Source organism: Salminus brasiliensis, chromosome 3, assembly GCF_030463535.1.
Source record: "Salminus brasiliensis chromosome 3, fSalBra1.hap2, whole genome shotgun sequence".
Classification (NCBI taxonomy): Eukaryota; Metazoa; Chordata; class Actinopteri; order Characiformes; family Bryconidae; genus Salminus; species Salminus brasiliensis.
The window spans coordinates 37,103,027-37,117,241 of NC_132880.1; the positions used below are offsets into that span (position 1 = coordinate 37,103,027).

Sequence of the window (14,215 nt, forward strand, 5' to 3'; positions counted from 1 at the left end):
CTCTTCCTTTCCATCTCCATCTCTTGCCAACCCTAACCCCCCTTCTCTCTTTCTCCCTTTCCCCATTGTTCTCTCACTCATCTCTTTTCACCAGTCATCCTCATCCTTGGCAACAGCTGGGGAAAAGCTGCACAGATGAAGATGTCCACTCTGGCTACCATACTTCAACACATCAGAGGGATTGGAAACAATGCTCCATGACAAACACGCCTGCAGGGGTTTGTTCACACTGCAAGCTACAAGAGCAAGTGGGGTGGATTGGAGGATAGTCGTGTCTTGAGGATAAGATAAACATATTTATCACTTGAGGTTTGATGTGGATCTTAATATGGGTGTTCATTATCGTAATGAAATTAAGCTGCCGAATGTAGCAGCAAGTAAGCCTAGCCGTGTGTGATTTAATGCATGAGATGTGTCAGAGCACTTTACAAAGGCAGAAGATAAAAGGTATGTGAGTGCACACAGACGCACACACACACACACACACACACACACATGCACACTGCGCCACTTCATTAATAAGTAAATTAACGTATGCTAATCTGTTTAGTGCAACCAACACTTGTGCCTCGACTGCTACTGCCACATTCATGCCCTCTCTCCCTCTTTCCACTCTTTGTCTTTCATCATGCCATATTTTCTCCTAATTCATCTCCGCACAGCCACAGTGATGAGCTTGTTAGCCTCACTCCACACTGCACTCTTTCTCTATTCACTTTGCTCTCATGTACCCCCCCTCCCTACCACCACCACCACCAACCCCTCCCTGAAGTGCCTGCTGCTGAAACACTGCAGCTCTCCGCTGTTATCAACCAAGTCTCTGCACGTGGCAAGGGTAGGGAGAGTTGAAGGGGATTATTCTCTGCCCATTCAGTCAATTACAACCCCGTCACTTAAGGCTCCCAATCCAATCAATCACACAAAGCTTCATTCCAGGTCTGTCAGTTAGACCTTCGGTCTTTTGAGACAATGTAAGGGAAATGTTGACTAAGTTGAGAGATGTTCAGAAATTCTGGGACGTTACTTAGATCTTTCAGTGAATTACATCATTCTCTCCCCTATGTCTTTATATTAGGCTCATGTTTCCAGGGTCTTTTACCCCCCTCCCATTTAAAAAAAAAAAAAAAAAAAAAAGTTTTTTTTTGTTGCTAAAGATGTCATCTATCAATACAAGAGATTTCATCAGAATACACCATTTTAAGCAATTCCACCACTGTACAGCAACAGTAGTTATTGGTTACTACACTGTATGGACAAAAATATTGGGACACCTGCTCATTCATTGTTTCTTCAAAAAGCAAGGGTATTAAAAAAGAATATATCCTGTTTTTGGAGTATCTGTCTCTACTGTCCAGGGAAGGCTTTCTACTAGATTTTGGAGCACCGCAATGAGGATTTGATTGCATTTAGTGACAAGAGTGTTAGTGAGGACAGGATGATGAATGACCACCACCCCACCTCATCACCCAACTCTCCAACTCATCCCAAAAGTACTGGATGAAGCATCATCATCATTCCAGAGAGCACAGTTCCACAGCTTTATATACACCTCTAGCCCACGTCTAGCATAGGTATAGTACCAATAAATATTCATTTATTCATTCATTCATTCATTCATTTATTTTGGAGCAAGAGAAATGCTCCAAAATAAAATCTTTTTACATTGACTTCCATTAAAAGTTAAGAAGAATTTTTGCCTTTTAGGCCAATTGTGTTCTCTCTCACAACACACAACAGGCCACCAAAAGTGATTATCATTAGCACTTGCTACTCAAAATAAGCCTGCCAACTGCTGATGTTTCAACAAGATGCACTTAGCCTTTGGCAAACCCATTCCAACCAGTGCTTAATGATATGCCCCCATCATATAACAAATGAAAGTGTAGCACCAGGCTTGCGGTGGCATCGTTCCAGCTAATATGCAATCCTATCAAGCATGAATGTTAACACCCTATCCATAAGCCATGGAAAACACACTGACTCAATATAGTATAGAAAATCCCCACCCCTCCTCAAGCCTGGTAAAACACAGCACTCAACAGACCGCCTTTATTGATATGCAATATGCAAAATGGGCCTTTTATGGCTGGATGCTCAGTGTGGTTTATCGAGTGTCGGTGGGAGAGCAGCTTTATGTGGCGTGGTAAGGATGGGTGATTCCTCTCAAACGCAGCGTGTAAATCCATAGTATCGTCTGAGGGAGGCTCACTGATCTTCCCTGTCAGGATGAGACAGCCCCATTCTGACTGCTGGGACAGAATCAGGCCTGAGACTGCAGTGCGTTAAGCCCATGTGGGGAGTTAATCTTAGTAATAGCTCGGCTATGAATATGAACACCACATAATAGACAGTCAGCGAGTGAAAGCGGTGGAGAGGAGCAGATATAGGAGCATACAGGCATTTCAACACGGGTAAGTTTTAAGGTGTCCAGCACCTCCAGACTCTTAAACATAAAAGGCAGCAAAATAGGTTCTTTTGAGCAATTCTACAGAAATTGGCTTTCAAAAGTACTTCTCAGAGTTTGGTCACAATCATCTCTGTAGAGGAGTAGCAGCAACCTAACTGACACTTTGCTTGATTTTAGTCCTGTCAGTCAAGCGGGTTTGATTGGAAAAGCAAATTTAGCTCCACTCACCTCAACTCCACTCACTTCCACTGTAAATTTGTCTTTGAGGAACTCAAGAGACAACACACTTAGTACTTCAGGCCTCTTCATATCTGCCTTACATTGATAAGATCCTGTGGCTTCTGGATGAGGAGATATTCTGCTTCTTGGCCAGCAGTGCTAGGATTAGCTATTAGCATCTCATCTCCTACTACAGCATAGGGATTTGTCCGAATACAGGTGGACAAACAACACCCTCGTGATGTTATTTGTTGTTTCCTGCTCTGTATTCGGGTGGACAGCTGAACTTAAACACAAACCCAGCTGCTTCAATCATGCACACATCAGTGCTCCCCCGTTATTTTTGTCTTTATGCGGCAATGAAAAGAATTAAAACGGATTTGCAGGGGCATAAAGAACCAAGCAGATGAGTCTCTAGCAATTAACTCTAATCCTTTTCTCAGCACTTATAGGCATATCTGCTTTTCTCTCAGCCACCAAACATATATCTCAGTGCCAGCACAGCAATGAAATGCTTCTTTTACTCAATGGAAGCTGTGGATCAGAAAGACAGTAAGTGAGCCTACTTTATCCTGTCATTTGCAGTCATTGTACCTTCAAATAAGCTGCTATTTGTAGGGCATGTTATAATGTTCTAATTATAATAACTCTAAATGTTAAAAATAAAGACACTATAAAAGAATACTGATATCCCTGATGAATCAAATTATGGCAACGATTCCCAATAGATTTTACAATATATATTTTTTTTAATCTGACATTTTGATTTACTGACTGACTGACCACCACAGCAGCATAAACTCAGTAAGGGAGGGTTTGGCCATCGCCAAATGTAAAACTGTTGTCCACTGCAACATCCTGAAAAAGACTAGTCTACACCAAACAATAAATAGAAAATAGAGGACACTAAAACAGTGACTCTGAGGCAAAATGTGCTTGAACCCTCAGAATTGCTAGTAATCACTTTATATTTGTTACATCCCCCCTAGTGCAAGATATTATTGTGTGTGTAATTATGCTTGGAACAAATACTACACAGTTAGTTGTCATGGTACTAGCCAATCCTAGCGCAGGTGATGGAAGGCACAGGAGAAGAATGCCTGTCAGCCAAGAAGGCGGGGCTTGGACTAATAGTAGTGGTGGGTGAGTGGCTATATATATATATATATATATATATATATATATATATATATATATATATATATATATATAGTTCCAGTTGGTGCTAAGAAGTCATTGGAAATGGAATCATTCATGGCCTATGACTCTCCCACACTACCTACTCTTAAAAATAAAGGTGCTTAAAATGGTTCGTTGACAGATGCCATTGAAGAACCACTCCTGGTCACACAAAGAGCCTCGTGTGAGCTTCTTCATAGAACCAGAAGTAGCTCATTTTTTGTGCGTATCCCATATATATATATATATATAAATATATATATATATATATATATATATATATATATATATATATATATGTGTGTGTGTGTGTGTGTGTGTGTGTGTGTGTGTGTACAGAAACAATTGATCTTAAAAGGCATGGGAAATGTTGTCACGTCTACAGTGCTCTAGTGTTTACTGTGATGTCAAGACCTTTATAACACTCCAAGCCTCTTTACGAGTCCACGCTGCGCCACTGTGCTCCCCTATATCCTGAAGATGACGTATTACTGTAATGTGATGAACTGTAACGTTTTTGATAAGCAGCATGTATTCCCTCATATTTGGTGAAACTGCTCCGCGCAGAGGGGCTGGAGCGCATCGTTGCCCCCCAGGGATGGCCACTGCGAGGACAGATGTGTGCTTCATTTCCCTCTTTCGTGTCTCTTCGTGTCTCTCTTGTCTTCATTTCGAGGCTCTTAAACGTGTTCTGAGCCCCTGTCTCCAAGTGAAGGAAAAGCCCCGTATGTCTGTCCGGCTTGCTGAGCCCGGTTCAAGCAGCCCGATCCGAGATGCTGCTCCAGCACTGAGGGTCCCGTGCACGGCTGGCCCGGACCAAACTTCCCCAGGTTTGCAGCGCCGGCGACGAAATCTGAGCGCTCAGCGAATGAAACCGGCCGGATTCTCGGATATATGCATAAACATGACAAGACCCATCAAGCGGACAGTTCTGAACTCTGGATCCCATCAGAACTCCTCAGTAATGAGCCCTGATTAGAACTATCATAAGGAAGACGATCCTTGTGTACACACACAGCGCAAGATCTGGCTTACCTGACCGAGAAGCAGCAGATCCTCACTCACAGGCTCATCACCTCGCTGGAAGTGGGCAGTAATTCCTCTGGACAGTCCGGTCCGGTTCGCGGAGGCTCCGGCATTTGGCGCGGACGGTGCTGCTGCTCCCGCTGCTCAGAGTCTGAGCTCAGGATTCCCCTCCAGCCGGGAGCTGAACGGGAGGGGCCAGCAGAGCATCACACACAACCCCACAGTGAAGAGTGTGTTACACACACTCCCGTTATTTTTATCGTTTAGCTCATGTGAGTTTCAGTGTCTGTGCGTTGGTTTATATGCCTGTTTAAGTGTACCTTTCAAACTGAGGGGACAGAGAATCAGATAGACAGACAGACAGATAGACATATAGATAGACAGATAGACAGATAGACAGACAGATAGACAGACAGACAGACATATAGACATATAGATAGATAGATAGATAGATAGATAGATAGACGTATAGATAGATAGATAGATAGATAGATAGATAGATAGATAGATAGACGTATAGATAGACAGATAGACATATATACAGATAGACAGATAGATAGATAGATAGATAGATAGATAGACGTATAGATAGACAGATAGACATATATACAGATAGATAGATAGATAGATAGATAGATAGATAGATAGATAGATAGACAGATAGATAGACAGATAGGCATATAGATAGATAGATAGACAGATAGACATATAGATAGATAGATAGATAGATAGATAGATAGATAGATAGATAGATAGACAGACAGATAGACAGACAGACAGACATATAGACATATAGATAGATAGACATATATACAGATAGATAGGCATATAGATAGATAGATAGACAGATAGACATATAGATAGATAGATGGATAGATAGATAGATAGATAGATAGATAGATAGATAGTAAAATGTAAGTAAAATGGTACATTCACATCAACGGATTTGCTGTCTTTCAGTTTACATCTTTTTTGTAATAATAACCCTATATATATATATATATATATATATATATATATATATATATATATATATTATAGTTTTTTCATAGATTAAATAGAGTCATGTAACGCAGTTTTTTTCAATGTACAGATCATCCGAAACACATTCACATGAATTATACGGTTAAAAATAAATTAGAAATAAGACTAAAAGGGCCAAATATGGTCTAAGTCATGAAAATCTTGTCCCTCTCTCTCTCTCTCTCTCTCTCCCTCTGGATGGTTAGGCAGTGTGGTGTGAGAGACATTGGATAAAGGAGCATCTGGCGAGTTATATTCAGGCTCATCGGTACGAGAAGAGTCTCCGAGTTGGACTCCAGTCAGCCTGCCGTTTTCATTTCACATGAGGGGTTGTGTAATAACAGTTCAGGGCACGGCGAGCAACTGTATGCACCCCCGCCAACTAACCAATAAGCTTCGCCATCATGTCCTCCTATCGAACGTGGTAACGATGCTCACAGCGTGAAGAGGGTTCAATTCCTCACCATCAACCCACAGTTTCATATGACCACTATCCATACTCACTTCAGCACATGCATGGCACAGTAAAACGAGGCTTGTCAGACGAATATGATTTTTTTGTGCTCTGTACTCTGTTCTTCCTGCAGGCTGTAACCTAATTTGGGTTTGACGACTTCCTCCTGAGACATCCCGCCAGCCCCCCAGTATCTTCTCACACAATGGGCGATCTACTTCCCGGGCATATTCTCAGCTATTAAATTAACCGCTGGAATTCAATAAGTGATAAGGTTCACGGCACAGTTTTCACTCAAATGAGTCAAAAGACTCCATCCAAGATTACAAGACCACTAAAGCCTAGTCTTGGACTGCAACTGCAAACGAGGCTCAGAGCCATGGCTTCCTACCCCTGTCCTGAAGACCCAATAGACTACCTTATTAAAGACTCCACAGAATGAATTTAATGAGTTTTTAAGATGTTATTTGATGAATAAATAGTTAGCATGTGACTTTCATTGGTATGAAAAAGTCTCAGACAGTTTCTTTTTCCAAACTCAACTATGCCAAGGTAAAAACAGTGTTCTGTCCTATGGCATCTTTAAAAGAATTCAAGAATCTTGTTAGAGCAAGTCACAATTCTATACAGAACATTCAAAAATATGCAGAATATAGAGGTTGTATGACTAGGATTTGGAAAACATTGGTATAAAGACACAATGGCATAGACACAGCACTGATGTTTATGTGTATATATATATAAACATCAGTGCTGTGTCTATGCCATTGTGTATGCCATTTAATATATATACTATTTTAATAGTGTTTCTATGTAGAACCATCCTCTGAAATGTCTTATGGGGGGGCTCCAACAGTGGTTTATCTCTAGCAGAGACCATTATTTTAAAAAGTATACTTCAGTCAAAATCAGTCAAAGATTCTTGAATGACTAGCAGTGCTAAAGCAACACAATGGAAGACCACTTTACTGCTGATTGTAGACTGGAAAACATATCAAGCACAACTGAAACAAAAATAACGGCTAAAGTAGTTCCTTTTTTTTTCCACCAAGCTGTAAGCCGATTTTCACAGGCACCATTTCACCACCTCCGGTGCCAATTTCTCAGATCTTGTGCAAATTAATGCACTGCAAGTTAGCAAACTTTGCACACACATCGGCATGAGAAAACTGACTGAGGTGGAAAACATGTTTCTTTTCACTGCAGTTCAGGGTCACATGGCATACAAAAGCAAGTTTCCAAAAGAATCTGATACGCAGAAAAAATCCTGGTGTTAGATTCAGCACCTCGGTCAGCGACCAAATACAACGTGACGGATCAAACAGCAGCTGGTGGCTGTGTTCTGCATTAAAATAGATCACAGTTACAGCCACTTCTGCATTTTAAAACCAAACAACATTAAATATACTAACAAAACAATTCATTTTATCTGCATTTCTTTAAATGAGGAGCTCACATCCAGAAAAAAGCATTACCAGAGCTTGATCTCATTGATCTAATGACTAGTGTTAACAACCTGAAACAACATGCTTCCAACAACTCTTGATGCTCTAATTTGGATAAGATGAAATGTGTAAGAATTGTTTTCATAATGTAAACAATGTGCCACAGAAGTTAAAGAAAGCCATATTAGCAAATACAACAGCTGAAATGTTCTTCAGTATGGCAAGCTGTTTAAGCCATAAATGACATCAGCGCCATTACTAGTAAAACTCAAATTCAAGATCCCTGTAATGTAGTTTTTCCTAGTAGAAACTCTCATTTTATATACACTATAAAATGTTGACTAGTAATAATACCAGATCTCCAGATATTTAAAGTCACTCTGACTCGTCAAACTTTCAGGATGAGATATGTATGTAATTTAGACTGTTATATTGATTTACATTGAATGTATTTTAATTTATTTAATTTTATTCTTTCTTATCTATATTTGCATTTTTACAAATGAAAACTCTGGTTACAGATATCTACAATGTGTTTTTAACTAGTGGAAAGTTTAATTCCAGGTTTCGTAACTGAAAAACTGATTATATTTCAGAGATGTAAAACTGCACATATCTTGAATGCATATCATCAGAAGTAAATTAGAGATATTTTGATTTAGTATTTGTATTAGTCAGAATTAATTTACTGACATGTCCTGGACTATTATCAGAATTACAGTAGGGTTCTGGAATTACACGTTTTACTAGTGAAAAATCATTGTAAATATCTGTAACTAGTGAACATTAAGGACATGTTGTCCTAGTTAGGTAACTAGTCGGATTGTCATTATAGATGTCTAGATCTGGTATTGGTATTAGTAAACATTTCATAGCTAATATCTGAAATGTGAGTAAAAAGCTAAAATGGCTTTCCATACTTCTAAGCATTAGTAATTATAAAAATGCTACCAACTGCAGTGCAATTGATTACTATCCTCTAGGATGATAATCTTAAACTGCAATGAAGTTAAATACTTATTCATATAAATACTTATTTATATAGTTATGTTTTTTAAACTGGGGTCAGGAGATGCTCAAAACAGAGATGTGTATAGATTGTTTCAGTAGGGGTTAAACCCACATAAGGCTTATGTAAACTGTGAAAGGTTCACATTCAAAATAAAGCCGTCAAAAACCCAGGGACTGAAGCCAGGGAGCAGGTGGAGGATTTTAAGTGGGATGCTGTTTTGAGAAGTTACAGCCCATTTATTTTGCAAAATGGGCTTTGTGGTATTCCATGAGCCGGCAACTACAGGATCTGATTCAGTGCCAGGAAGTTCTCTAGCTATAGCAGAACAAACAATGTTGATTTTTTTTATCAAAACAGACTGTCTGTGTCTGTCTGAGTCAGTCTGTGCTTGAGGTTGTTTCCATTGCTTTTAGACGAATGCTGTTGTCACTCATCGTTTTGTTTTGTTAAAGCTGTCAATGTACCTCAACAGGCAGGCCTTTCCTGTAATCTGTTCAATTTTACAAGAATCTCTTTTGAAGAAATGTGTTCTCTCATTTTTTCCTGAGCTTTAGTTTGGCCCAGAATTTCAGAGCTGTTTTTATTCAAACTAATGGAAGCTCATCGCTTGGAGTTAAAGCTATTAACCTTGTCATGTATTATTGATGATCCACTGCAAATAAGTTCATTATGTAAGAAATTAGTAAACACATCAGCAGAGGACACATTAAAATAACACTTTACTGGGAGATTAAGCTTTCATTTCTGTGACAAAGACACAAAGTAATGGTAATCACATACGATCCGCATCTATTTTCAACCACCATGAAGTGACAGAAGGCAGATAATAGCTACTTGCAGGCTGACTCGGTGACATGTTGAATGAAATCTATAGATTGCAGGATTTTGACAACTTACTGTTTAAATGCTAATCAGTGCACTGCCAGGGTTTTGAACCTGATCTTTTTCTCTCAAGCTCAATTCAATCTGTCAGCAAGGTTCTTAAAACTGAGATTCAGGAAATGTCTTTCCTAGAGGTGAAACTGATCAGGGATATTATAAGGCTACACATCTTTTGTATCTGACTATTAGATGTGTGTGAAGACTATAGAGCATGTTCATTTAGTTTTTAACTTAAAGTCTTTGATGTCTAATTAGAAGCTATATGGCTTTGGGTGGGGTGGACATGCCCAGATGTGGTTTTACAAAAAATATACAGACATTGCTTTGGCCTTAGAATGAAATGTGCGAGCTTAACCCTAATGGCGACCTTGTGATGAGGCAAATCTGTTGCCCATCACCTGAGGACTATGTATGTGTGTGTTTGCAATCCTTATCTGGATACTTACCTGTAATGCTCACCTTTTGTCTGTGTCCTAGTAGGTTTAGCAAAAGGGAGGCAGAGCAAACAGAGCTCACTGATGAGCATGCCAGAGGGCTAAAGGCTAGCTAATGAGAGGGCTATTCAAAACATTATACCAGTAATATTATAGATTAAGGTCTTATGATTATGATTTTATTTATGCTTGTTTTAATCTAGTGATGCAGGGGTGGGGCTAACCTTATGAGAGATAGGGAATAGTTTAGAAGAGGGACTCGCAGATGCTCACCTCAGACTGTGAGGAAGCTGAGGAAGAAAGGAGTAAAGCTAAAGCCAAGAGAACAGTCTTATGGCCTTACGGCCTAAGACTCTTTACAGTTACCTGTGCTGTTACCGAATCAGGTCAACCTTTTAACTTCGGTTTGTTATGCGTTTAAAATTGTAGAATTGCAATTGTAGAAACAAACACTGGTGTGACGTCAATGCGAAATCCTAGACTCTTTACACAATGTAGAAATTGTGGAAGGATGTATTTTTCACATCTCAAAAAGAGGACATGCCTGGAAAAAAAGTGGTCATGCTAACATAGCATAGCATGACTTAGTAAAGTGTAATTGAAGAGTGCTACAATAATATGAAAACAAATACAATTTGTTTTTCAAATTCAAAGCATTTATTTGTAACTTTGAGACAGTAGAGTATTTGTGCTGAAATGCAATTTATTGGTTCATTTGTTATAAATAATGTATGCTATTTATGTGGTCATTATTTACAGTTATATACACAACAGCTTTGCACTAAAATGGAAGAAACAGCTGACGTACAGTATAAGTAAAAAAAACAAAAACAAGAAATAATAAAAGGATATTTCATATGATTTATTTTCTGACTGCATGACTTTGAAGATAAATTGGGTAGGCATACAAATGTATTTATTTACAAATGTTTTGTCTGTAATGAAAACAAAATGTCCTTCTGTGACCTTTTTGCTGCTGCTGATTTGCATTACGTTGCTTAGTACTGTCTTTCCTGTGATTTTGTCAGGGAGCATTCTGTCAAAGCTGGACAATATGGACAATAATTAAAATCTAGATTAGCAAGTCTGAGCTGTGTACAGTACAGTGAGTAATCATTGCAATCTGGAGGAATTACTGATGGTAAATGCTCTCACAGTGTGTCATTCCTTATTAGACTTTTCATAATACATCCACCATTTGAGTATTTCCATGATGTCCCTTCCTGCAATGATTCCTTGTAGCCTTCAATATGTTCTTATAGTATGATGAAGTTGAACTGGCTGAATATTTTTTTTTTTATTTTAAATAAAATACAGTTGAATACAATGGATCAGCAACAGCAGCAACATGAAAGATCATTCAAGATGACTACAAATATACTGTAAGTGTCCATCCTATCGGAGACCACACACTCACTCTTCTTCACCTTGTTGGTCCATACAAGCTTGTAGCTCCATCCTAAAACCACCTGCTAATTATCACCTGCTCCTTGTTCAATATCTCATCCAAAGGTTTTCTTCACATGTATCCAACCACTCCTGGCCTACAACCTGCTTGTGCCACAGTGTAGAAGTGCATGAAGCCATGATAACCAAGTCAGCAGTGCTAACCATATCTCCAGTTCAGATACTCCAGTGTGTATGGTGTGCACTCTTCTGATACAGTAGATGTTCCTCCAACATAGTCATTTAATAGACAAGCATTTAAAGAATGCCTTTCTTGGGTATATGATTAAACCTGGCTGAGAGTACATGAAAGGTGTATAGACAGAACAGCACTAGAAGCAGCACCCTGTGTCTTCTAAAACGCTCACCTTTGGCCAGAAGCACTGTGGAAAGGAACACTCTTTTCAGAACTGAAGTTTAAGGTCAGTGACAAGAGAAATGTTTTCCTGGACAGATGCCCCATGGCCAATAGAGTCGGCCAGTGTTAATGGAAATTCTTTAGTGGCAGTTGAATGATGACAAGCTTATTGAGAAAAGATAATAAAATATGATGATCACTGCAGGAAGAGCCAGATTCACTCATAAGCATTTCTCATTACTGGGTTATGTCTAAAAGGCCCAGAATTCACTCATATATTATAGAATAACCTTCTTGGTTGCTGTAGCATAACACCATTTAAAGCATATAAATAGCACAGAGTGAGAGCTAGCCAAGCTAATGTACTGCCTTCACAAGGTCATGTCTGAAAGCAGTGCTACAACTAAGCTTGCATCTTGCACAAATACACTATATGGAGATGGAAGTACTAGGATACCTGCTCATTCACTGTTTCTTCAGAACATCAAGGATAATAAAAGTTAAAAGTTTACCCTTCTATTGTTGGAGTAACTGTCTCTATTGTCCAGGGAAGGCTCTCTACTAGATTCTGGCTATTGTTGTGAGGATCTGACTGCATTCAGGGACAAGAGCGTTAGGGAAGTCAGGATGTTGGACGATCCCCACCCCACCTCATCCTCAACTCCCCAACTCATCCCAAAAGTATTGGATGAAGCTCAATGCTGAGGGGCTTTATGCCCCTCTAACCCATGCCTGGCATTAGGAATGGTGCAACTAGGTTCATGTTGTTCTGCTCCAGAGAGTTGTATTCTATTGGCAAAACTCTATAGGGACTAGACAAGCTGTGTGTCCACAAACATTTGGACATATAGCGTACTTTCAAAATTCATAAGCAAGAACCAAAAGTGTTAGGTTGAACCTCTAACTGCCCTATTTCTACACACAGTCCATTCACCACCAGAAGACCATATGGCTGAAAAATCAACAGTAGAGACCATTTTCTCAGTTTCATAACTGAAAATGAAAAAAATGACACCCCTTGGAGGGTTTTGTTCAATCACAGTTAAAGGTCAGGACTGAATTTAGTGCACGATCATGGCCTGTCTCTCCCAAGAGCAGCCTTGTGGCTGGGAGACCACAAGAGGATTTTAATGGTAACTGAAGAAAAAATAAAACAGGGAGCCCTAGCATTACAACACATCTGTTCTACTCCACCCCAAAATGTACACTCAGATTTGGCAATAATTTATGCAGGTGAATTGACAGTGGCATCAAGTCAACAAGGAATTTTAATTTCCACGGAATACCACTCTGTTCAGTCCTTAACTCCCTTCATTTAATGCAGTTTAATGATTAGAATTTAGAGACAGGGACCTATTTATCAAAGTGATTCACTGTCAATTGAACTGACTGCTTTTTTTCAGCAGCTGCCTCCCTAACTACACTCCCCGACACTGCTAAAACATGAGTAGACTGATAAATCCCTGTGCTGATCAGTTATTTATCTCAGTGTTACTGAACTCTATTAAAGCCTGAGTAGACTGATAAATCACTATGCTGATCAGTTATTTATCTCAGTGTTACTGAGTTCTGCTAAAGCCTGAGTAGACTGATAAATCACGGTACTGATCAGTTATTTAGTATATCAGTGTTACTGAGCTCTACTAAAGCCTGAGTAGACTGATAAATCCCTTTTCTGATCAGTTAATTATCTCAGCATTACTGAACTCTGCTAAAGCCTGAGTAGACTGATAAATCCCTGTGCTGATCAATTATTTATCTCAGTGTTACTGAGCTCTACTAAAGCCTGAGTAGACTGATAAATCACAGTGCTGATCAGTTATTTATCTCAGTGTTAAAGTAAGAGTAGACTAAAAACGTTTTGTACTGCATAGCTGTTGAACTCACTGCTACTGTGCACTTTTAATGCATGATTGAACTGATTTTCAGTTATAGACATGTTGACCAGTGATAATCTATGACATGTACTAAATATAAGTTATCTATATAAGAAATCACACTTGAATGGTTTGCTTTTAGAAATGTCTGTTTGGATTGAACATTCTGCCTCTTTCTGAAATCTAGGTCATAGCCTGTGTACATTATTAAACGCAGGACAATTTCTAAAAGTTAGGTATTTAATTTGCAGTAGGCCAATCCTGTTATTAGGTTTTATATTTGTACTTAGGTCTTAAATCAGCCTGCAAATGTCCTTTTATTGACAGAAGAACTGCAGCCTAGTTTGTAGACTAGAGCACTACAGTATGTCTACAATATGAATTGATTCCTCTCTTGAAGGATCCAGTCTTGTACCCAAACATTGGTTTGGCTTATAGCTCTGAGTTACTGAA

At 39.1% G+C, this 14,215-nt stretch overlaps 1 protein-coding gene across 1 annotated transcript in view; it reads right to left on the reverse strand.

Moving 5' to 3' along the window:
• dlgap3 (discs, large (Drosophila) homolog-associated protein 3) overlaps window positions 1-5,001 on the reverse strand; it is a 191,714-nt gene extending 186,713 nt beyond the window's left edge. Inside the window, exon 1 of the mRNA XM_072676046.1 lies at window positions 4,841-5,001. The gene's annotated coding sequence lies outside the window, so the exon portion shown is untranslated. The remainder of the gene's footprint in view (window positions 1-4,840) is intronic.
• Window positions 5,002-14,215: the final 9,214 nt, after the last annotated feature.